The sequence below is a fragment of the Mixophyes fleayi genome, chromosome 6, assembly GCF_038048845.1.
Source record: "Mixophyes fleayi isolate aMixFle1 chromosome 6, aMixFle1.hap1, whole genome shotgun sequence".
NCBI lineage: Eukaryota > Metazoa > Chordata > Amphibia > Anura > Limnodynastidae > Mixophyes > Mixophyes fleayi.
In genome coordinates, this window is record NC_134407.1 from 37223342 (window position 1) to 37245283 (window position 21942).

Below are 21942 nucleotides of genomic sequence, written 5' to 3' on the forward strand. Positions count from 1 at the left end.
GCTCATCTCCTGTAAACAATTTACTTACTGTTTTTTTGCAAGAACAAACATGTATGTTTCCTTAGAAATAATGAGAATAAATCAATAATCATCTTTAAAATACAATTACAGTATATTCTGTAGAGGGACTCAGCATGTTCCGTATTTATTTTAACACTAAGCATCTGTCAGTAAAGACTGCAATCCAATATGTTTACTTTCCTTCCTCCTGTAAATAAGTTTGGAAATCACTCACTGCAGAGTTCCCCATCCAATGTGATGTGTTTCCCAGCTCCAAAACACGTATGGTGGCAGTATGTGTCATATAACTCCTGCCTGTACATGCAGAGGTGTAATGTTTTCACTTCCTCCTACACAAACAGATACAATATATATTTTATCTGGGATCCGCCCATCATAACACAAAACCTGTTAAACACACATTGCCAGCACCCGCCCTTAGTCAGAAACATAGGAAGAAGCCAAATCTCCCAATTATGCAGGATTATTTACCACCTATAAAGGTACAGTATGCCTGGGATTAGTGTTCATGTCTCACTTAAAGGTTCTTAGAAAATGTACTTCTTTTGAAACCAATATTGAGGGTATTTACAGTGAGCAGCTCATACACACAATTGTGCCTATATCTGTACCCAGGGCTGCCCACAGGGGGTATACATGTTCTGAGGCCCGTTATGTCAAGGGCCCCACAGCTATTACTGTAACCTTTTGGAGCCAGGAATAATTCAAACATGGTGCCCTCGAATGACCAGGCCCCATGTGTCAGGATCGCGATGTCATGGTGCCAGTCATGTGGCGTGTGCAGGGCCGTTAAGAGAAACTTCAAGCACCAGTATAGCAACTTCTTGAGGCTCTGTCCTTAGCCACTGAAGGGGAGATGGGCCAAACCAGGTTGGTGACTCCTCCTATTACACAGGCTGGCCAGGGCCCCAAGGCAGGCTCGGGCCCCGGTACTTTGTACCTGCTCCACCCATCCCCGCACCCCTGGGTATGTGAGCATGCAGCTGCCAGCGTGCCCTGCAGTGTTTGTCAAGTGAGAAGACCACTGCACCACAGTTCTGTTACTTATTATAGCTCCTGCAAATTAGTTTTTTACAGTATAGTAAAAGTTATAGTACCATCTACAGTCTACAGCGGATCTTCTAACCTGCAGTGACTGGGAATATCCAGTTTAAATCTTACCACCCACCTGGTAGAAAAACACCACAAACAGGTAGAGTGGTTTACTATAAAAGTTCTTAATTACATACAGATTTTATTTTTGTTTTTAAAATGTTATGTTTTGTTGCATTTGTTTGCTTTCTCCAACCCAAAACATGATACAATTATTGTTCTAAACTTATTCATCAGACATTGAGAAATAACATTTTTCAAACCCATCTTTCAAGAAGAGGTGGGATCAATATTTGTCTGGGGCCGACCTTCTAGGTACTCCCGACTCCTGAGGCCAAAACATCCTCCTCTTATTAAACATAGAAGATGCTGAGACAACACAATGTGCCACCAAAACATCTCATTCTGAGATGAAGCAGGCACGGGGTTTCTATTTGTGCGGTTTTTTTGCCTTGCATTTTTTCAATAAGTCTGCCCTATTTTTGCCTTTCCTGATGTAACGCCCCCTAGTGGCGTTTAAGTAAACCCTGCACCCCAGTGAATACAGGAGGGATCACCTAGGGGCAAGTTAAGTAGTTCTGAAAAGTGACACAAGCTGGTTGCTATGTTGACAACCCAGCCCTCTCCACTAGGAGTAAAATAGAAAACTATTCAGCCGTTATAGAATCTAGAATATAAATAGAAATTGAGAAAGGCAATTTGGTATGTCTGCATCATCCTCATCAACATCACCATTAGCGCCCTCGTCGCCTACACAAATCTCCCCCTCATCCTCTCCTAATTCCAAAGTGGCATCCTCAATTTGTGTATCAGCGGCTACACTCGGGCTGTTCAGGCACACATCAGCACAACTGCTGAAAGGGCCCTTCTTTATGGGTACACTAACAGAATGCTCACGATTAGACATCCCACTGGTGGATGGACTTTCCACAGGGATTGGTGCCATTTCTGATTCAGAGCATACATTATCCTCTATTGCCTTACTGTTTTCTTGCAGCTCGGCTTTCACCCGTAACAGTAGTTGTGCACCACTTTTAGACTCCAAATTCCTTGGTCTTGCTTGGTCACGAGTGACAGTACAAGAAGAAGGCTTAGTAAAATTTTTGGATCTGCCCCTAATAGAGAAAGGCGAAGGCCTCATTCTTTCTTTGCCACTGCGTGTGTAGAATGGCATGTTGGCAATTTTTTTTTTAGCGGCAGTTAACTTTTCCTCAGTTACACTTCTTTTTCGCTTCAACACGGTAAATTTTTTTGGGGTGTGTGTTTTTTTCTCTCATTTAAAAAGACTATGTACTTTTACATCGGCTTTACCAGATGACATACTGGGAACTTACCATCAGGACTGGTGCCAGCACCTGCTTGCTGATTCTGCTCATATGTGGACTGCTTTGAATCCATGTTAATGAGCCCAAAGCACTTGTAGTGCAAAAAATTGTAGAAATACTGCTGACAAATATGACTTTTATCAGCTAGTAAAATTAATATTTCACACTGGGGAATATGGGACACCCTAAAGCACTTGTAGTGCAAAATATTGTATTAGATACTGCTGACAAATATGACTTTTGACAGCCAGAAAAATTTGTGTTTCACACTGGGGAACATGGGACACCCCAAAGCACTTGTAGTGCAAAATATTGTATTAGATACTGCTGACAAATATGACTTTTGACAGCCATAAAAACTAGTGTTTCACCCTGGGGAATATGGGACACCCCAAAGCTCTTGTAGTGCTAAAAATCGTATTAGATACTGCTGACAAATATGACTTTTGACAGCCAGAAAAACTAGTGTTTCCCACTGGGGAATATGGGACACCCCAAAGCACTTGTAGTGCAAAATATTGTATTAGATAATGCTGACAAATATGACTTTTGACAGCCAGAAAAATTAGTGTTTCACACTGGGGAATATGGGACACCCCAAAGCACTTGTAGTGCAAAATATTGAAAAAAAAAAAAGCCTCCTCTATCCTCCTCTCTTCCTGCTCTAACAATTGTTAATAGAATTGGAATTAATATCAGAATTGAATAGATTAGAAATGAAATAATAATACAAAGAATAAGGTGTACAATTATTGCTCTGTCCCTGCTCTAATATAGCCTGTGACCTAACCCTGCTCTTTCCCTCTGTCAAATGGCGATGGATTGCTGTGTAGGCGGGTATTTATGCTTTTCAAATCTCGCGAGAACCGAGCTCCGAGATCCGACTACGTCATGATGACGTTTTGCCTCAATTTTGATTCCGAACGAGTGGAAGAGTACCGAGCCTGCTCGGCTCGGTACTCGGATAGGCGAAGTTCGGGTGGGTTCGGATCTCAGGGAACCAAGCCCGCCCATTTCTAGTTGATTATTTAATGATTTTTTTTATAGTGGGCAGGGGTCTCAAGAACCCCTTGGATGTCACTCCCCAAATTGGAACAGATCCTGCACTGACCAGAGCCATACAGGGCAGACATGCTCTGTGATGCCTCAGACAACCATATGATATCAAGATGTCATGTGTATCACATTACGTGAGCTCTAAACCTGTACTTGACTAGGTAGTTCCTATATATATATATATATATATATATATATATATATATATATATATATATATATATCTATAATATAATATATATATATATATATTTATAATATAAATGTCTATAATATAAATGTCTAGTGGCGTGTGTTAGTCTGTCTGTGTGTGTGTGGAAAAAATAAAACCAAGCTGCAGCGCCACCTGCTGGGCGGAGTTATACACTGACCTATTAAATTCTTAGTGTGTGTGGAAAAAACAACTCAGAAAGGGCTGCAATTTGGTATACTAAGATGTTTTTAATTTGTTAATTTAATTTGTTAATTGTTAAAAGTGTTTATAAAGATTTAAAAAATATATATATATTTCTTGAAGGAGAAGTGACAGTTGGGAGTGGTTGGTGGTTGCCGGGGGTGACAGTGGGGAGTGGTTGGTGGTTGCCGGGGGTGACAGTGGGGAGTGGTTGGTGGTTGAAGCCTGGGCTATGGCCCAAATGCATGACAAGAACCTTTTTAACACCTTAAGTAGCTTGATTTGACTAGAATGCATGAGTATCATGCACGGGTTAACTTGTATATATATATATATATATATATATATATGTTTATATATTTATCTACACACACACACTCACGCACACATGATAATGTGAATATATATAATTATGCAGTTACTGGTTTCTGAAAACCATGATGTTTCAAGCAAGTAGCATTTTAGATTCCACAGTCCATTAAAGGTTAAGTTGTCTACAACAAATGTTTTTGTCTTATTTACATAACTGCAGCGCAGTGTCCTATTCAGTCTGCGTCATTGAGTAACACTGAATCCTTCTGCTAAGTTTAATGTAGGGGATCTTTGCCAAGTCCCATTAAATGTTATTCCAGCTGCTTTGATGCCTACGTCAGACTGGACGTTAAAAAGTCACATGGAGAATTGTTTCATATCATGAACAAACTAATCTGCAATAAGATTGGAAGTGTGAAGATGGATAGATATAGATATATAGATATAGATATATATCTATCAGTGTGTGTTCTCCCCAGAAAATGTTACTAGCCGGGTGGTATCAAAAAGTAGCCAGGTGGGGGCATTTGCACAACTTAAATGTTGAAATCCTGACCTTATATTGATTTAATCTCTTGGTTAACATTTTATTTAATAATTCTTCTCTTCTTCTTAGAGGCCCAGTCGTCTGCAGCTTTTTCATAATCAAAGTCTTTAGGATCTGGTTCTTCTAATGAAATCAGTATCAGATTATTCAGTGTGCTCTGCTTCATGCGATTTTTTAAACTGGTTTTAATTCGTTTTAGAGTAGAAAATCCTGTGCCCAGATACTGCACTAATCTGGCTATACACAAAAGAGCCCCAAGTAAGAAGCACCGTCTTTAAGGTTTACCAGCAAGTGGACTGCCGGAAAACTCTCAGCTTGATACATTTACCCCCAGATGTGCTTAGATGCACCTGCTCAGCAGCAAATTATCCCTGCCAGTTATTTTAAAATGTTGGCAACTTTGTCTCAGAGTCACTCCTCGAGTTAATCCACATAAAGTTGTACCCTTCATATTAAAAAGCTGTAAATAGTGCTTCTAATAGCTCTGTGAGTCACACACAAGAGGCACGTTGATCCAGTAAAGTCACAATTATATACGTGAAAGCTATCATTATTTGTTATCAGCCATATTAAAGGAGGTGGAAACTCTCGGTGAAAGAGCCAATCTCACAATTAGCCAGGAAGCAGCAGGTGTTCCTAGCTGAAGGGAGCAGCACATGATGTAATGTAAATGTCACATGATTGGCTCAAATCCAACTATGTGACGTCCTATTGGGCCAGGAATGCCCACTGTTCGAGTCCCCTTCCACCTAATGGTGCTCCATAATGTGATTGGTTAGGGATTTTGCACACACTTTAGTGTTTGATCTGCACTCTGGGGTGTATTTCAATAGACACAGAGGTACAGTCATCATTGTTAGTGCCCCTGGCTATGAAACCAGCCCTGCTGCAACCTTTTACAGTTCAACAAATCTAGACTACAGTATGAATCAGTGGAGCAAGTAAGGAACAGAGAATAGTTCAGCACCAGATTTCTTTAAATAAATGTGTCAGGAACCCCTCCAACCAATACAACACCACCCGGAGTCTACTCTGATAGTCAGGTGTTCGCTGGAGCCCCTAGTGGTGGGGACAGACTTGGCTGCAGACTACAGAGGGTCGTGTGGCGTGTATCAGCTGCGGGGAACCCAGGAGCAGAGGATAATGGCAGGCAGCAGTTCCAAAGGACGGGCCGAGGTCAGGGGTCACTTGCTAGGAAGAATAGTCAGGAATCAAGCCAAGGGTGGAGGTCACGGGCAAATCAGCAGAAATGGTGGTAGGAGCTAGAAGGTCAAGAGCACAGGCAAACAGGCAAATCCAGGAAACAGGCAGGGGTCATACACGGCAGAAATCAATCCAAAGGCTTAACACCAAAAGTACAGGAGTACAGCAGCAGGTAGCAACACAGGAACTGGAAGCTATAACCGGCAGGGAGGCTAAGCCCTCCTTGCCTTAAATAGTACAAGCAGCCAATCAGAGCCTGGCTCTGCAGTCAAACAGCCCCCTGCATAATTAATTTATTTCATAAATTCAGTAGCCCGCAGGCTGGTGGGGCCAATTCGCGCATGCGCCCGGCTTTCATTCATTGCCGGGACGCAGCGCTGCAGAGGAAGCGTCCAACCGTTGCCTTGGCAATGGCCGGGTCACGGCCGGAAATGACGTCCCGGTCGTCAAGGTGACAGCCGGGACTTCGGGGAGACCAGGAAGCGAGTCGCGGCGGCGGTGAGTGCCGCCGCGGCTCGTAACAAAACGCAGATATTCAGGCTAGATAGCATGGGATGGTTTCTACAATAAAATGGAGTCGATGAGCATGTGAAGACTGCAAAAAATAGCATGCCTCCCGTACCAGTAAGTACCATCCATATGTGGAATAATGCTAGGGCTCTTCCCGACTGTGCTGTGGGGACCAGGGTAATTTACAATATTTGGACACCTGGGGGTAAATGTATCAAGCTGTGAGTTTCCAGTGGGTTTGAAAAGTGGAGGTGTTGCCTATAGCAACCAATCAGATTCTAGTTATAATTTATTTAGTACATTCTACAAAATGACAGCTAGAATCTGATTGGTTGCTATAGGCAACATCTCCAATTTTCAAACTCCCCGGAAACTAGCAGCTTGATACATTTACTCCTTGGGTGAATTTCCCATCCAGTGGTCCCAACTTAATGGACACTGGTCTGTAATTAACACATATTGTTGAGTTTGGTTGGGGATATAAAAAACCCTCTTCCCTGGAAATCTGTCCCCTGACACCTTCCCCTCTCTTCTGGATCCCTATCCTCTCTAACCTGACAAATGTTCTCTGAGACTCCCTCCCCTCTCCCCTTACACCTTCTTCTCAGGTGCCTGTCATCTAACAGCCTCCCTTCTCCCACATGTCCCCTTGATCCTGGGATCCTGTCCCAGGCAGTTTTGTTTATGTCCTATCTATTCATCAACAATTAAATGACAGATTTGTTTGTATGTGTATTGAGTAGCCCCCGGAACAGAAATACTCTGCAGTCACCTGACAAGCTGTGTTGTCATCTTGTGGTACTTTATGAAAAATGACACCATCATCAGAAAGTGCCTAAAGTGACATGCAAAAATATTGTAACTTAACTGAATAAATTAAATGTAATAAAATTTATAAATAATATATACAATATGAAATGTCAAATTTATGTCCTTGAAGGTGGTGTGCTATCAAGATATCACAACATCAGAAGGGGGTATTAAATTCTAGTGATTCATTAAGAGCCTCTGCATGTAAAGTGTGCAACCTAAAATCCAGAGGACCTCTGTTAGGTAAATCACAGGAGTAATGTGATTGTGTTGCAGTGACAAACAATATGGAGTTCATTGCAGAAATCCATAGCAGCCAGGAAAAGTACTGAAGTAATGCTAGAATTAGTAGTTGCCACAATGAAATACAAGAATAGTAGAAAAAGCATAACAGTCACTATGCAATATGTAGTCTTTTAGGCAAGGAAAGATAATTTAGATTGTCTCTTGAAGCAATGCTAGAGCAAATTAGCACAGACTTAGGCAAGGCTTGGTAATACACAATGTTTCTTGAAGCAAGGCTGGTGCAAATTATAAACACAGCCAAAACCCAAAATATTTGTATGATGCAATTCAGACATCAAAGATTTGTATGATGCAATCCTGAATCTTCTTCTAGTTTGTTCCAATCCTGAATCTTCTACTAGTTTATTCCTGTCCTCTCACCAGTTGCCAAACCGGGAACTGGTGCAAGGACAGGAACAAACTAGAACAAGATTCAGGAGTACAGGTAGTCAAGCTCATCCAATTCTATCAAAGTCTATCACAGGCTCTGACATTATTTCAAACTCTATCACTAGCAAGGCATGAAGGCAGGAGGAGCCTTTAAATAGTGCAGCTCACCAATCAGCAGAAGGCACACCAGCACTGCAGCTCAAGGTGACTGAAAACAAGGATGCACATATACACAGCAGCTCAGACTTGACAGAAGGCAAGATGAACCAGCTGACCCCTAACAGCCTGTCTATTGCACAACCTCGGAATCTGTTTCCTCCCCGACTGGTCTGCCCTATTGCTGCTGTACCCGTTATCCTAAGACCTTCAGGATCTACACGATGCTGAGCAGTAAAATGTTTGGGCACACCACGTGTATTCACCTTCCTCATTATATTCCTTCTGTGTTCCATATTCCTCAATTGTAGTGGTAATTCCTGTTTGTCTTCACTTGTTTTACTGCAGAATTACCGGGCACATTTGTTCGGATCTCAGTTGAATCCTGTTTATTGTCACCTGTTTACTAGTTGGCATTCTGAAATTATAAAATCGTGGAGTTTCTTCTTTCCGTCTCACAGTTGCTAGTAGCCATTATTCCCACCTTTTCTGGATATTACTTCTTGTCCAACTGCTGACAAAGGCCTGATAGTTTTATTTAAGTACTTTACATATGTCTGCTGATGCTTCTCTCACTCCTGGGATATATATTGCAAATTGACTCTCGCTGGCAGTAATTTTCCTGGTATCACAGGGATCACAGAGTGTAATCTTCTGCCCGTCAGTCATTGAGCAGATGGAAACCTCCTGTACTTCAAAAACCCATTTCTGAGAATGTGCTTGAAAATACTTCCATATTTTTTTTTTTTAATAAAGCATTTTATTTAATGTTTAAAGGTTTTTTTTAACTTGTGTTTTAATTTTTTGAAATATTTTCCTTATAATTTAATTATTTGGTTTATTTAGGCTTTCAGTTCCACTGTGCAAGTGCAGAGCATGTAGATATTTACAGAGACTGGCCTTATCGTTCTGGACCATTATAGACATGGCAGTTGAGTAACGCTCAGCTGCCTGGTGATATTTTTTTTATAAATTGCAACAATAAAATCCCTTATCATTGGAATAAGTGAAAATAACAAATGAGCCTCATCTGAGAAAGAGGCCTATTCACAGATAGACCCACTAGAACTGATAGGGCCTTTGTTGATACGACAGACACAGGGCTATGCAATTCACACTCACTGTCTGTCTCTTCCAAATGTACCGCGTGTATTGTTTTGGTTTTGTCTGTAGTTCCAATTCTCACTTCTGTACATGTTTGCAGCATTTGTGGTATGTTTGCTTTTGTGCTGCCTTTGATGTAATGTTTGTGTCTATATATAAGTTCTGCAGAATTTGCTGCCTGCAGGGTGTGCTTTGTACCTTGTTCTTCTATATGTGTCTCCTTTGTCCTATAACAGCACGTACTTCTCATGCTGCACCTAGAACACTGTCATACTGGTTTTTGACACTTCAAAGGTTCTGGATGGTTGTAATTCCTTCTCTTGGGTCCTTCTTGTAAGAATAATTTTTCTTGCAACCTTCTGTTTAGTCCCCATTAATATGCAATTTGTAATCCTATCACCTGTGTTTTTGAACAAGGAGTCCTGAGCCATCGGCTTTACCTGAGTTAGCCACTGACTGATCTAACTTTTGATGTCCTCTCTAAAACAACTTGCAAAATATCAGAACATTTTTGCAGCGATTGCAATGTGTTTCAAGTTAGTTCATTAATAGTTTTTCCTTTGTCTGCTACAGATTGTTCTCCTAGAGTACAGTTTGCACTGTGTATATTGTACCATTATTTCCCTGTATATAAGCATGCATGCTGCCTTTGGTGTCTCCCTCTAAATGTGTGCATCAGGACCTGTAAATAAATACCAGATGCAGCAGTTCCTTCCATCTTGCCCAGATCAGTGCAAGAGTGTGATACCTCCCAATATGTCTGTCCCCACCAGCGGGACAGGGGGCGTGACCACTGCAAAATGGGGGCCATGTTGTTTGGCCACGCCCCCAGAGGGCTGCCTAATGTAGTAAAGCGCTAGGCTGCCCATTACATACCTCCTTTCCCCCAACATTCTCACCTGCGGGACAGCCCTAAAATCAGGACTGTCATCATCATCATCATCATCATTTCTTTATATAGCGCCACTAATTCCACAGCGTTGAATAGAGAACGCATTCACATCAGTCCCTGTCCCACTTGAGCTTACAGTCTAAATTCCATAATATACACAGACAGACAGAAATACAGACTAGGATGAATTTGATAGCAGCCAATTAACCTACCAGTATATTTTTGGATTGTGGGAGGAAACCGGAGCACCTGGAGGAAACCCACGCAAACACAGGGAGAACATACAAACTCCACACAGATAAGGCCATGGTCGGGAATCAAACACATGACCCCAGTGCTGTGAGGCAGAAGTGCTAACCACTAAGCCACCGTGCTGCCCAACGCACTTAAATCGGGACAGATAAGTGACTTGGGAGCTACCTAGCTCTTTAAAAGCCCCATCACTGCTCACTCACCCCACACTGTGATGCACCACACCCTATATCGTAATTACAAAAATCTTAATGTTGAGAAATATGTGATATTGTGTGGACAACCATATTTCTAGTAACATGTATGGTAACAAACTGCAACTACTGCAACTAGTCCCTCTGCACTGTACAATTTCTATCTGCATCACTTCCAGGTTTTTTGTCAGTCATTCATAATACAGCAACTAGTGGCAAAAATGGCTCAATTTATGTACTGTACCAAACTCAGGGCGTTCTAGAAGCTCAAACACCAAACAAGAGTTTATATACCTAACAGAAGTGTGGAGGGACTGTGTTGGGGGATATGCTAGTGAGTTACATTCACATATTTTACACTCATTAATAAATATTAATTTTAAAAACTAGAGGATAAGAAAAGATAGCAAGAACAGAAACCAGTAGGAATAATAAGGACTGAACTGTGCAACTGCTCCTCGTAATTCAATCCCAAATTTGCCAACCCCTCCCCCTTAAATCCTTCCTGAGCAAATAGTTCTGCAAAGCTGGGGATGTCAAAATAGTCAAATTTATTGTAATTTTAGTCATTATTCTGTTTGTAGTGGTTTTTATTTGATTATTTTGGAAGGTCACAGTATGTGAGTCTTCCCAAGCTAAATTTATCACTGCCCTGTTAGACGACAGAGCTGTAACATAATCATAACAGCTAATCCTCAACCGACCATATGGACATGAAGCCAAATGTGAGCTGCCAAACGCAAAAAAAACATGACAAAAAGGTGCCCAGACACAGAACGCTAACCAGCGCTGTGATGTCATGCTGTGTGTTTGTGGCAATGTTCCCCCTGCTACATCTGGTCTATGTTCTCCTGTGAGTTCTGCATGTAGACTGTATGTAGATTTGTTTTATAGGTCTGATTGTTTTACTGCAAGTTCAACAATCATTCGGTCCAATAATGAAAATACGATTCTGCAAGTCACCAGGGCTGTATGAACATAGAAAGTCACTGAGGTGTTGGTCCAGTGAACCCTGAAAATACATTATTTACCATGCAGGTAACGTGCAAACCTTCTCACTTAGCAAGAAAATGACTAGAAAATGCTTAAGATTGTTTAGGTTTTATTTTAGGTAACTACCTGTATGATTGCTGTGCCCAATTGTGGATACATTATGTAATGTTATATATAATGCGGAAACATTATATAATGTTATATATAACATTATAAAGGCCTGATATAGGTTGCAGAAAATACTTTGCTTTACTGCAATTAGTAAAATAAAGCACATTTTAGAATTTAATGTAACTTATATTTGCAGCCCCTGGAGTGGCAGATCGGTGGGGTACAAGCACAAGTTATATACAGTATGCTAGTTAGAGTAGTCATATGTCGGGATATACCTCTCAGGAGGCATATCTGTTGCGGTTCTCAAAGGCCTGGTGCAAACATATCTTCTAATGATGATCATGATGACCATCAGCACTTATCTATAATATAAAAGCCTAGCGGCGTGTGTTAGTCTGTGTGTGGAAAAAAAAACAACAAGCTGCAGCGCCACCTGCTGGGCGGAGTTATACACTGACCTACTAAATTCTTAGTGTATGTGGGGAAAAAAACTCAGAAAGGGCTAAAATTTGGTATACTGACATTATTGACAAAAAAATTAGAATAGTGAAGTCAGTTAACTTCCATCATCCCCCCTTCCCCCCGTGGGAGGGGTAGTAAAGGCTAAATTTACGAGTTGAGGGGTCAAACTCATTTTCGTGAGGTAATTTTACCTCATGAACACACATGTGTACAGTGGCGGATCCAGGGGGGTGCGATCGGGGCAATCGCCCCCCCTCTAGCAGGGGTTTGCTGCCGACGGCTGCACAGTATGTGCAGGTCTGTTTGGCAGTGACAGTGTGCTGCCCGGCTGCTCTAATTGTGTTTTAAACAATGATGAGGTGGTGACATGTGGACAAAACCACGTTAAAAAAAGGGTGCTTGCGTCGGGAGTAATGCTCTTTCCCTGAGGAGGCCTGGGCTAGGCCCAAATGCATGACAAGAACCTTTTTAACACCTTAAGTAGCTTGATTTGACTAGAATGTATGAGTATCATGCACGGGTTAACGTGTGATATCATACTTCCCAACTGTTCTGAATTCAGCGTGACAGTCCCGATTTTAGGGATCTGTCCCACCTGGGGACATGTTTGTCCTGCAGGTGTGAACGTTGGGGAGGGATATTTCTAATGGGAAGCCTAGTGCTTTACAGCGCTAGTCAGCCCTCTGGGGTTGTGGTCACGCCTCCATCGTGAAATGACCACACCCTATCATGACATGGACACTTCCCATCGTGACATGGCCACGCCACCTGACGCACAGTCAGGGACTGACATGTTGGGAGGTATTTTTATATTTACTTGTAATAAACAATTTAAGAGAAAAAAAACAACAACAGAAATTGTGTGTATCCCCTATACCATATCAATGCTATAGTCTGTGCTGGTTACTCCTAAAGCAGGGAGACAACGAGTGTGGAGTTTACCTGTAAAAGAAGCAACCAGTACCAGACTATGTTAGGCTAACATGGTCACACTATAACAGGGAGACCCACGGCATGGAAGTAACAGTTTATAATTTAACAAAAATGTCTGTTTAATTTCATTTGTTTTAAATGATAACTATTTACCTAGGATTCCCAGTAGGAAATGTCTTGCTTGCTTTTGGTATGCTGCGTCTATACCAGGAGTGCCCAGCCTTTGGGCCTGCAAGCTGTTTCATACTGTACTGCAGGTGTATTCTTTAGTTGTTCACTTGTCTTTGCTTGCATCACAGAGTTACATAGTTGTCTGCTGATCAATGGGGCCTTTTGTCATCTCTGTTTCTACAGACTGTGTGGTTCTTTTGAGTGTATGTTTCTCTTTCTCTGGAGGAGTGTTCATTTACAAAAGAACACAATTCCATGAATGGAGCATAATCCGCTCCATGAGAGAGAGGGAATGTGAGACTTACTGACATTGAATTTGACAGCAGATGAGAACTACAGATCCATCTAGTCTTTCCCTGTTTTGTGCGTGTCTGTTTTATTTGTTTTAGTTTGGGTGGAAATTGTTTGGAATTCTCGTATTTTGTTCTTAATATTTTCTATCTAAAACAAAAATTGGTGTAGGCCACTTACAGATAAATCAGCATTACCCCTCATATTCTACCTTTATATAATTTTTCAAAAAAATGTTGTTTTGTTTTTTAAAGAAACCTTTATTATATATCTATTAAGATTCATATAGATTTTAATGGCTATATAATAAAGACTAAGGGGTATATTCAATTAAGCCTGAACATTGCGGCTAGGTGCGTCTGCAATTTATTTTTATAGGGTGTGAACAGAAACTCAGCAATTCAGTGCCAGTACTTTTGTATTTGTCTGAGAGGCATGTTGGTGTCAGTAGCTGAGAGGGGGTACTGGCACTGAATTGCTATTTGGAGGCTTCTGGGGTACCTCTTTGGTAAGTTGGCTCTCAATTTAAAAACACATATGTATGGCCCAAATATATGGGACTCTCATTGTTTAGAGTAGAACCATCCTATTAGCAAAAGCGCCTTGGCGTGGCAGGATGGCTTAAACATACATTTGCAAATGTGTGCAACAAAGACTTTTGCATTTTTATCTACAGTAGAAATGGCAGATCTGTTGCTGGCTATAGCAGTGTGCTGGGGGAAAAAATGTTGTGTGTATGTTCCTTTCAGGATAACCCCACCCTTTCAAGCACCTGTTATGGCCTATAAATTGATTTGAGCAGCTTCCACTTTTGTATTTGTCTGAGAGGTAACAGTTGAGGCGGCGGTGACAGCCCACCAGGATGCAGGATGGAAGAGTAGTCAGCAAGCCGGGTCAAAACCAGAGGAATGGATATAGTCAAATCAGAAGCAGGAGAATGGTCAGGAAGCCGGGTCAATACCAAATATCGCTCTAAGCTAGAATCAGGAACCAAGGAGAAGTCAGGAACAAGCCGGGGTCACAATCCAAAACAGCAACACAGGAACAAACGCTGGAGCAAGGCTGAAGACCAAATACTCTGGCACTAGACATGTGTCAGAGGCTGCCTTATATACCCTAAGGTGCCTCCTGATAGGGTTAGGGAGATTTTGGCGGTAAGACATGCTGGCTGCAGACAGGTGAGCAGAGATAGCGTCCCGCTGCTAGGCAACAGGACGTGGTTGCTTGGAAGGTGCAGGCGTCCGTCTCCTGCACCAAGTGTCAGTGCGGAGACGGCGCCTGACAGCATCTTCATCAGTATGTGTTTATTCTGTGCCCCACTCTCCAATCTGTCTTGTCTATAGCCTAAGCTTGGCTCTAGTAGCCTTCTCTAGCTATTTTCTGTTTCATTCTGCTCTTTGTTTCCATGTCATCCTTTCCTCCTGGTATCATGTCTTTGCCCCCTCTTTTCTGTGTCTTATCTGTGGCCCCTCTCACTACTCCTGTTCACCTATCTCTTCTCCCCCAGTGTTTTTCCATTGTTTCCCCTTCTTCCCCCTGAAGTCTTGTTTTCTATGACCCCCCTCTCTTACTGTCCAAGGTTTTTTCTATGGCTTTCCTCTATTTCCCTCCATTGTCTTGTCTATGATCACTACTCTCTTCCTCCATTGTCTCACCTGTGCCCCCTTTCTCTACCCCTCCATTGTCTTGTCTATTATCACTATTCTCTTCTTCTAGTGTCTCACCTGTGTCCCCTTTCTCTACCCCTCCATTGTCTTGTCTATTATCACTATTCTCTTCTTCTAGTGTCTCACCTGTGTCCCCTTTCTCTACCCCTCCATTGTCTTGTCTATGGTCACTACTCTCTTCCTCCAGTGTCTCACCTGTGCCCCCTTTCTCTACCCATCCATTGTCTTGTCTATGGTCACTACTCTCTTCCTCCAGTGTCTCACCTGAGCCCCCTTTCTCTACCCATCCATTGTCTTGTCTATGATCACTACTCTCTTCCTCCAGTGTCTCACCTGTGCCCCCTTTCTCTACCCATCCATTGTCTTGTCTATGATCACTACTCTCTTCCTCCAGTGTCTCACCTGTGCCCCCTTTCTCTATCCCTCCATTGTCTTGTCTATTATCACTACTCTCTTCCTTTATTGTCTCACCTGTGTCCTCTTTCTGTACCCATCCATTGTCTTGTCTATGATCACTACTCTCTTCCTCCAGAGTCTCACCTGAGCCCCCTTTCTCTATCCCTCCATTGTCTTGTCTATGGTCACTACTCTCTTCCTCCAGTGTCCCACCTGTGTCCCCTTTCTCTACCCCTCCATTGTCTTTTCTATGGTCACTACTCTCTTCCTCCAGTGTCTCACCTGTGCCCCCTTTCTCTACCCCTTCATTGTCTTGTCTATGGTCACTACTCTCTTCCTCCAGTGTCTCACCTGTGCCCCCTTTCTCTACCCCTCCATTGTCTTGTCTATGAACCACTACTCTCTTCCTCCAGTGTCTCACCTGTGCCCCCTTTCTCTACCCCTCCATTGTCTTGTCTATGATCACTACTCTCTTCCTCCAGTGTCTCACCTGTGCCCCCTTTCTCTACCCCTCCATTGTCTTGTCTATGATCACTACTCTCTTCCTCCAGTGTCTCACCTGTGCCCCCTTTCTCTACCCCTCCATTGTCTTGTCTATGGTCTTTACTCTCTTCCTCCAGTGTCTCACCTGTGCCCCCTTTCTCTACCCCTCCATTGTCTTGTCTATGATCACTACTCTCTTCCTCCAGTGTCTCAACTGTGCCCCCTTTCTCTACCCCTCCATTGTCTTGTCTATGATCACTACTCTCTTCCTCCAGTGTCTCACCTGTGCCCCCTTTCTCTATCCCTCCATTGTCTTGTCTATGATCACTACTCTCTTCCTCCAGTGTATCTTGTTTGTGAATTCCCTCTTTCACCATCCTGTGTCTTGTATATATCTCCCTATCTTCCTCTACTTGTTATTTAACCCCACCCACACATACCTCTCAGTGAATATTTTGCTATTATGCCCCATCTCACCCTCTCTGTTTTATCTGTGCCTCTATATGACTTGTATAGTCATAGGGGGCATAGACAAAAATGAGGATAGAGATGAGGCTTAAATGAAAGGTAATATTTCCTAAATTCTCTCTTGCTCATCTTACCCTGAAGAGGAAGGCCCAGAGCAAGGCTGTCAGGGATATCGTCGCTCCAGCCTAATAGCACCTCTGAATTTAGACACACACACTACAGTCTGTACATTTGTAATCATTTTGTAAATAAAAAAACAGAATGATTGCTTCACACACCTTGTAGGCAGCCGGAAATCTTCCACCAAAATTTGATTGTATTTATCGATTTGGTATCCACATTTGATCGCACTGGATTTATTGTTTCACACACTTATGTTGATTCTTTAAATAATTTAAAAATGATCAGATTGAATGATTGTATAGTAACGTGTGTGGCAAGCCTTATAGTAAATTTACCAAGCATTTATCCGGTAGTTGATACTTAACAATGGTGAACGATTACTAGGCCCTTCAATAGATTTTTCATCATCATCATCATTTATTTATATAGCACCACTAATTCCGCAGCGCTGTACAGAGAACTCATTCACATCAATCCCTGCCCCATTGGAGCTTACAGTTTAAATTCCCTAATATAGACACTCACACACTCAGACAGACATAGAGGGAGACACTAGGGTCAATTTAGATAGCAGCCAATTAACCTACCAGTATGTTTTTAGAGTGTGGGAGGAAACCGGAGCACCCGGAGGAAACCCACGCAAACACAGGTAGAACATACAAACTCCACACAGATAAGGCCATGGTCGGGAATCGAACTCATGACCCCAGTGCTATGAGGCAAAAGTGCTAACCACTAGGCCACTGTAACACACAACAAATACAACTTCAAGGCAATTGCTGCAAAGGAAAGCTGAGATGTATTTCCCTTCACCATTATATATATATATATATAAGCCCCCATACTATGAATAGATTTCATGGTTACGTAATCTGGTCTCAAGCTGTGTGCCTCTGTTGACATCCATTCTAGGCTCTCAAAGGCTCTCTGTAGTGTTCTGCACTAGGCTTATATAAAGAAAAACAGGTGTGCAAAGGAAAAATTCATTTCCCAATTATCGAACCTTTATCTCCATTATCGTTACTTTAAAAAAAAACCTTGAAAATCTTAAATCTATATTTGTGAATGATATAGGCACTTATAACTTATATTTTAGGATCAGAGCTCCATTAAATATGTGTGAACAGTAATGTGCTTGTTGATTCATGTAACTTGCCTTCATATTAAAAAAAAAAGTAAAGCTATATAACTGAAAGGAGCTGGATATGGAAAGATGTGTACAAATAACAATTTCTTACCCTTCTAATACATCCAAGGAGAGCGACCACAGCTTTGATCCCTCTGTCACATTAACGGTTAAGTCCTTCTATTAGAGTCTTCTCTGAACTTTATATTAATCTTTTAATATCGTTGTCTCACAGTCTCACCAGAGATCTGTGTGTCTTTCATCTCGCCCTTGTTTCTTTTAGAATTCTGCCAACTATCTGCTCAGTACAGCGCCAGTCTATGTATTTTTTCTCCGTGAGCACTCTCCTGTCCCTGCTCGCTCTGGATGTTGATCCCCTCTCCTGAGCAGGTCACATGTAGCAAGCTTCTATAAATGGGATTTGAAACTCTGGTGAAGTGTGAGGAATCTGATCCCAGAGCTATATAACGGGCCTGGGAATGCTCACACAGTACACCCAAGGGGAGTGAACACAGACAGGAACAGAACCGACCCGAAGGAAAAAACAGGACTTTGAGTAACCATGTAAATCACTGTGAAATAGAAAATACGGGTTAGGTATGGAGTAATCAGATATATCTGTATCTGTAAGGGAGAAGAGTTCAAGATAATACAGGCAAACACGAAAGTCATTTTTTGGGCAGTTGTTTTGAAATGCATTAAGAAAACTATTGACAGATGTAGGATTACAAAGGTTTTCAAGAAGACACTTAGAAACAAAGAGGTATGTAATTAAGCAATTTGTCTGTCTGATAAACAGCAATTTCCAGAAACACTTTTCAGTTGTAAAGGTGACACTTCCCCGTGTCATCTAGGGCTGAGAGAGCTCCTAATTATACTTGCCTCCTCTCCCGGGATTTCCGGAAGGCTCCCGAATTTTGGGGAGGCCTCCCGGACATTTGTGGAGGTGGAGCTTAATGACGCGACCGCGCCGTTAAGCCCCCGCCATTCAATGTTGTAAATTTCAGGGTTTTTCTAATAGGGGGTGGAGTTAGTACCACACCCCCCTATACTTGTCACATGACCTGGCCTCTGGGGATTTCCCAGAGGACAGGTCTTAAAATTTGGCAAGTATGCTCTACATCCACAAACAAAATTAAACCAGTGGATAGAAACATAATACTTGTCAGGTGCCGCTTCCACATCCCTCATAGGTGCTGGAGACGGACGCCTCTCTCTTCACACTTGCATCCCATTGCCTAGTAACGGGAAGCACTTCCGGGTCTTGACAGTGTAGAGCATACATGCTAGGCAACGGGACACTGCTATTCCCAGCTTGTCGGCGGTCAGCTGCGTTCTGACCGCCGAAATCTCAGGCTCCAATCAGGGAGCACCTTCCTCTATTTAAACTTGACTCTGATGCCATTAGGGTGCCAGAGTATTGGTTCACCCTGCTCCAGCATTCCAGTTTGTTATATTGCTTCTTGGTTCCTGATAAGGCTTGTCTTTGTCTCTCCCTGTGGACTCCGTTTGGTACTGCTCTGCTTATTGCGGTTTTGACCCCCGGCCCATTCCTGACTATCTATGTTGTACTGTGCTACTATTGGATCTGATCCGGACTGTCTGACCACTCTGCTCTCATTACTGCACTGGTGATTATCTGGGGAAACCGCGACCTGCGCACCTCACGCAGCCAAGTCCATACCAGCTTACGGGGGTCCCTGGTGAACACCGGAGGTGCATAAGACTCCGCGCCTCCCTGTTTAGTTGCACTAATACCAGTCAGTGATAAGTCCTGTGTTCATTACAATACTGTAATGTGACAATACTATTTTAATGTATTATAACTACTTGCCTTCAAAAAATAAATGCTTAATGCATATGTCATGCTGAATAAAGTAGACCTGTCTCCTACACACAATGGAGGCAGCCATTTGGAGGGCTGAACCAATATTGATGAGAGTGTAGCCTATCAATATACCATTCTTACCAACTTTGGAGATCTCGCCTCCAAGAGAGGAGATCTCCATGCTGCGTCATGGGGGCGTGGCCAGGTGAATCACATCTTTAAGCCCCACCCTTCTGCTAAGCTGAACCTAATTCGGCCTATTACAGCGGGAGGGGCAAGATGTTGCAATTATCCCCGACCCCCAATCACTTCACCTATTACGTGGGCAGGTTGCGGGAGGTTGCCCTGCACCCCTGGCAGTCTCCTGGACATTCCGGGAGAGTAGGCAACTATGTAATATACTAGATTGTAAGTTCTGAAGAATGGTAACCTATCTACTCCTGTCCTTTTGTCCATTCCCATCTTGTCCACCTGGGTGTCCTTTTATTATGCCTCTTGCAGATTCTGTACTGTGCTTCATGTTTATTCTGTATCTTGCCTATTTCGTCTTAGTTATTATGCTTAATATTTTTGTATAATTGAATTTATGCTATTCAAATTTTCTGCATTTTGCCATTGCTTGTCCTGTTTCTTGCTTTTTGGTCCTCTATGCTTTAGGTACGGTGCTCTATTTCCTCACTGCATAGCACTGCAGAAATTTGTGATGCCTTATAAATAAATGTCAATAATACTAATATGAAAAATTAACAATAGTAATAACTAGAAACAAATTAGATGACGGAGGGATGAGGTATATTTGTAACAATTACTAAGAAATGTTTATAGCACATAAAAAGTGTCATTAAATGCAGGAAAGCAGGACATATTCATCAATGAGGATTCCATGGACAAATCTTTAAAGCTTCAATGCGAACGTGATTTACACGGACAGTTTCCGACAATGGGATGAACTGACAAATCATAAGAAATAAGTTATCAATTTAACTTCTCTAATAAATTTACTACTTGAAAAATAAAAAGCATTAAAAGCAGTGAGTAGCACAATGGAGATTATTTATGAAATACCCAAGGTGTACCGCAAAATATCTCAATCTTAGGCTGCGTACACACTACAGGTTTTTCACCCAACTATCGTGCCAATCACACGATAAACAACTGTTAGGTCTGATATTGCATTACTGTGTATTCATCCACAGTAACGTTTTATCGTCCCAAAGTACATCGTAACGTTTGATTTCATTTCATAGACTGACTAATAATCACTATCAACGATGGAAGGATGTCGGACAAATTCTGCAGTGTATATAGACACGACCAGTGTCTATAGATCTCTATGGACTGTGCAGAGTCACGATCTTTTCAGCAGATGGTTATGACAGATGAAGAGCACAGATCTGAAGGTAAAACGTGTATAATGTGTACACATGAATCGCCATCAGGACTTTCAACCGTTGGTAAAATCTTTACAGATATCTCATTGGGAGAAATTTTCTGTAGTGTGTACCCAGCTTTACGTCTTTGCACCTTGATGATCCGCCCAGCAGTGTGCACTCCTCCTCTCGTCCGTAATGTGCAAAAGTGTAAACGTCACATCATGATGAAGTGGTTGAAGTATATAAAAGTGTAAACCACCCATCAAAGTCAAACATCCTACCTCTTTTGTATCTGTTTCATTTAAATAAACGTTTACATTTATCATAAAATACTGCTTAAATAAATCATGAAACTATAGATTGTAAGCTTGTGAGCAGGGTTCTCTTACCTCTCTGTCTGTATGTATTACCCAGTATTGTCTTATCAATGTTTGTTCCCAATTGTAAAGCGCTACGGAATTTGCTAGCGCTATATAAATAAATGTTGATGATGATGTTGATGATGAAACGTTGGGACTGTTTTTTGACACATGTCAAATTTGTGTGTAGAGCTTTTTATTACATTGCTTATAGTGCACCTAGAAATACACATCTCTGCCTAAAGCTAATGAAGATTGGGTCTTGTGCTATACACAGAGTGGGACCCATCATCATCATCAACATTTATTTATATAGTGCCATCAAATTCTGTAGTGCTTTACAATTGGGAACAAACACAGTAATAAAACAGTACTGGGTAATACATACAGACAAGGAGGTAAGAACCATTTGCCAGAGAGGTAATTTGCAGGCATACACAGGGCACACGCTACCACTGGGTGAACCCATGTGACTGTCTAGAACACCAGGATGTAGGTGACACCTAAAACACTGAATGAATGACATAACTAACCCCAGCCTTCACAGTCCAGGGGGGTCAGAAAGAGCCCAGAAGCTTCTGTTTGTGAGTCTCTTCCTATAGAGGCACCAGT

At 42.0% G+C, this 21942-nt stretch overlaps 1 protein-coding gene across 5 annotated transcripts in view; it reads right to left on the reverse strand.

Moving 5' to 3' along the window:
- Positions 1-18168, reverse strand: part of TACC2 (transforming acidic coiled-coil containing protein 2) — a 115004-nt gene extending 96836 nt beyond the window's left edge. For 3 of the 5 annotated variants that reach the window (XM_075216290.1, XM_075216291.1, XM_075216288.1), the window contains exon 1: positions 17883-18168. The gene's annotated coding sequence lies outside the window, so the exon portion shown is untranslated. Of the gene's footprint in view, positions 1-235; positions 324-17882 lie in introns of those variants that run through there. The other 2 variants (XM_075216292.1, XM_075216289.1) reach the window with 2 other exon arrangements.
- Positions 18169-21942: the final 3774 nt, after the last annotated feature.